Source organism: Oreochromis aureus, linkage group 18, assembly GCF_013358895.1.
Source record: "Oreochromis aureus strain Israel breed Guangdong linkage group 18, ZZ_aureus, whole genome shotgun sequence".
Classification (NCBI taxonomy): domain Eukaryota; kingdom Metazoa; phylum Chordata; class Actinopteri; order Cichliformes; family Cichlidae; genus Oreochromis; species Oreochromis aureus.
Genome location: NC_052959.1, coordinates 32,686,131 through 32,690,671, shown reverse-complemented (window position 1 = coordinate 32,690,671; position 4,541 = coordinate 32,686,131). Strand labels below are relative to the sequence as shown.

The window sequence follows — 4,541 nt, the reverse complement described above, 5'->3', positions numbered from 1 at the left end:
TTAGCTTCGCATCTAAAACTAGCTCAGCATTGCTGTACGACTCATGGTGTCAGTACCAATGATTGTAGCAAGTGGAGAGAGAAGTTTATCATGCCAACAGCTGATCACAATGATCTCTGAGCACTCAAGCATGATAGCATGAAGCTCTACACAGGGCAACCTCATGTGACTGAATAAATGGTTAGTCGTTTAGCATAAATATCATGATAGTTGATAATATTAATAATAATAAAAAAATGACTGATTTTACTCAGTGTGTATTTTTAAGTACCAGTGTCTGACTTGGCTTCCTCCCTGTCTGTCTCTGTGCTTTCTGTCTCTTTAGGCTTTCAGTGAGCTGTCCATGGTGCTGAATGTTGCAACACTGAAGAAGCACAATTTACTGTTTATAGGAAACTACTTGTGATTTTCCTTTAGATTTCAGCTGTGCTCATTCAGTCACTTCTAATTCCCAACCACAAGTGCTAATATTGATAGCTTGAGGGAGTCATTTATGATGCTTTAATTTCCTTTGGTGCACTGTGGTAGTTGTTGAGAACGCTGATGTTTCTCCTCATTCTGTTGATACAATGGCATTATTTCACATTAGAATTGTGCAAGATCCTCAAATTATTTCTGTCTTCTCTGTTGTGCAAAAATCTGAAAAAACACATTTAAATTAAAATCCAAAAAGATAACATTATTAACTTGATTCTATTTCGGTCCCTTCCTTTTTCTTTAATGTGATAAGCAGGAACCCTTACAAGATCGTAAGCAGATGTTTAAGGGCCTCCACTGCAACAGCATTAATGTTAAAATATTTGATCCCGGGTCAAAAGTTGGTTTTTAGCCTTCCACACACTTCCCTCTCACTGGGATCTGGATCAGGTTTTTAGGACTCCTCCCTAACACATGCTTTTTAAAGTTATAAACACATTTTTATTGAACTGAGATCAGATTTGTGATGGCCACTCTACTAACTTGGAGTTGTTGTCCTTAAACCATTTTGCTACAGTTTCTGAAGTACAACTGTGTGTTTAAAATGTCAAGTTCATCTCTTGAAGGTCTTCAGCTGCTCATGTTGCAGATCCACTGTGAGCTGAAATTCTAATGAAGCTGTTAGAAAAATCAAAGTGATGTTTCAGATTAGTCAATGAGCTCATTAGTTAATAACTGTGTAAGATGGTGTTATGGTCCCCTGATCCTCTGCTGCCTACCCACCATCTATCTTTCCTCCCTCTATTTTCTATCTTTGTCACTCTGTGAGTGTGGCAGCTGCAGTAACTGATCATCAGTCCAGCACATCAGTTTGGAAGAATTTCTGACACAGAGCAAATGTGCAGGACAGAAGAAACAGCAAAGGAAATCCTGTCAGTGTTGAAAATAGAAGAGTCTGTGCAGACCAACATGTTTCACTTCTAAAATACACCAGGTGTGGTTTGAAGGACGCAACAAAACCACATCAGAAAGACATCAGAGACTCATCACATCACTCGCTGGATTCACTGCATTATTTTTCTTTCACCATTATTTGGAACAAAGAAAAAAAAACTTGACTGGTTTGTGTCATTGTGGTGCTGCATGGCCCACTTTCTCCTGAGATTCAGTTCACAGACAGATGTTCTGATAGTTTTCTTTAGAATTTGCTGCCATAATTCAAAATTGATTGTGTGATTAATGATGGTGAGCCAGATGGGCCAAACCATGATACTATCAGCAGCATGTTTCATTGTAGTGGTGGTATCATTGATGGGATAAATGGACTGGTGCTTATATAGTGATTTTCTATTTTCATGTGGACTAAAGTAGTGGACTGACCAACAGACTGACATTAACATCAGAGCCGTGCTGCTAGTGTGGCTAAAAGAAAAGAGAAGAAGAGACAGTCATGTTGATATGAACATTAGAGAAACACATCATGGAGCTGAAATATGATCCTGCTTCCTCATTTGGACTCATTCACCTCAGCTGACACATTCAACAGCAGACAGGTTTTTGTAGCAGTCTGTCTCACTGTGAGAGGAGGATGGTACATCATCTTTGGCTCTGGAACTAAACTGTCTGTAACAGGTAAGAACAAACATTTATTTTCCTTCAGTTGTTTTATTGTAGAAGCTGAAAATGTGTTTAAAGTCAGTTTCTGCTGCTTCAGGCTTTACATGTTAGTTTTTTCATCATTAGTAGAGAATTCATCTGCAGCCATTGTTACATAAGAAAAGCTCAATAATCTCTGAAAACATGTTTAAATCTCACTGAACAACTAAAGTTTTTCTTTATTTCTGCAAATATTAGTGATGTTACAAATATTTAGGATTTGATCATCTCAGTAATTCTGCACCATCTGCTGGTTTTTGAATACAAGATTATCTTTAATGTTAAAATTAAAGGAATATGGATTAACAAACGTGGTGTCACAAAATTGTTTTCTTAAAGTTGACAAAAAGATTTAATTTTTAATGGTTAAATATTTGTTTAATGGGTAAATATGGTTAAATAAAGCTACTTCAAAAAGTGTATTTTAGTAAATAAAATGATTAAAACAGATACTGATTTTAAAAAAAAAAATCAGAGTTCAGAAGTTATATGATGTTAGAAAAAATAACTATAAAGTATGACATTGTTAAAGTCAGATATGTAATTATCACATGTTTGTCACCAGACTCTAAAATTGTATATATCACAATCAAACGTTAATATTGCTTACATTTACCAAATAATTTTAAATATATGAAAATATGAGATTTCATGGCCCATACCCTGAGACAGGTGTCGAGCAGTATTAGTAGTTTCTTTGTCATATACTTGGTTGTACAATTGAAATTATCATAAATTAATTAAAATTTTATCAAACTTTTAGTCACAATTCCAGGTGATACACTTTTTATGTTTAAAAAAAGAAACATAAAACAAAATAATCAATATAGTGCTTTTTTTTATTTTACACTAAAACATTTCAGATTAAAAAACGTTTTAGACACAAGTATGGTTTTGTGATAGAATATTTAAACCTCACCAGAATATAAGTGTTATCGGTTGAATTGAATATATAATTATAATATTATAATTAGAATTATAGGTTATTTCATTATAAGAGCAGTATATTATGAAAAAACACAATTACAATGTTGGAAAGAAGAGTCTCTCTGTTAGAAATCATGTCTAAAAAGTAATATGGAAAATACATTTTCACTTATAAAAAGACAAATTTATATTTTTTAAAATTGGAATGAATTAATTTTTTAATCCAGTGTATGTAGTGAACTTTGTGCTGTATTGATGAGTAGTTTAGTGATCAGAGTCCATGTAGTTTCCAGGATCAGACTGAATGCAGTGCAGTGCTGGAAGCTGCTGCTGACTGTGTGAATGTGTGTCTGTGCTGCTTGTTGCTGCTGTCAAACTTCAGATGAGCAGGTAGTGAAGCCCGTGGTGAGCGTGTACCCAGCAGCATCCAGAGCCCACCTGGAGGGGAACAGCTCCCTGCTGTGTGTGGCCTCAGCCATGTTTCCTCCTCTGGTCCAGTTCTCCTGGAAAAGACAGAAGAAGAACGGCGGAGAAGCGGAGGAGCTGCCCCTGCTGAGGGAGAGCAGCTGGAGCTCAGAGAGTCGGGACGCACCATTGCCATCAGGATGGTTGATGGGAGTGATTCTGACACATATAAATACAGCTGCTGGGTGAAGCACGAGGGGGGGCACAGTGGAGGCCCAAACACAACAAGGTAATGAAGGCTTGGTGACTGTGTTCAGCAGTGATTCAGCTTCATGTGGAGATGCTGTCAAAGAGAGCAGAGGAGCAGAGGACTGACATTTCTCACTGCAGCTCCAAACATTTGACTCCTTTTCTGTTTCAGAGGTTCCAGCTCCAGCAGCCTCCTGTCCTCCAGAGAGAGAGCCAGCAGACCTGCCAGCTCTGCAGCCAGCTGACTGTAAGATCACCTGCTGCCTCTCTGCATGGACAGCTCCAATGTCCAATGAGGGAACAAGTTTAGGGACTTAAAGTGTCACTAATTGATCAAATCTTCATCCAACAAGCTCTGATAAAGCCACTGTACACTAGCTGCTCAGCACCAAACAGCAGACAGACCATAATATGTCAGAGATCAGTTTGTTAGCTGCTTGTGGAGTTCTTCTGCCCCCAAGTGGACACAAACACTACATCAATTCATCCACTTGAAGAAGAAGCTGTGACTGTTTCTATTTGGACTTTTTCTCCTTGATCTGAGAGGAATAACCCGACTGTCTGTCTGTCTCTTTGTGTCTGTCTGTCCTTCAGTGTCCTTCCAGTCTCAGTGCAGGGTGAAGCTGCTCTGCCTGCTGTACACAGTGCTGATAGTGAAGAGTCTGGTGTACTGCTGTGGACTCTCTCTGCTGATGATCCTCACAAACAAGGGAGCGTCCACCAACTGCACACATGCTGACTGACTGTTTTCTGCTCGCCTTTTCTCAACATCAAATCTCATCAATTCATCTCATTCATCACTTTGATCAGTATCACAAATGTTAGTTATGATGTGTTGTGCTTATTTTGCCTTTTTATTCAATAGTTAGAAGATCATCTGAAATAAA

The 4,541-nt window shown here is 38.0% G+C and overlaps 1 pseudogene; it reads left to right on the top strand.

Moving 5' to 3' along the window:
* Positions 1-1,740: 1,740 nt before the first annotated feature.
* LOC116333267 lies at positions 1,741-4,541 on the top strand (annotated as a pseudogene).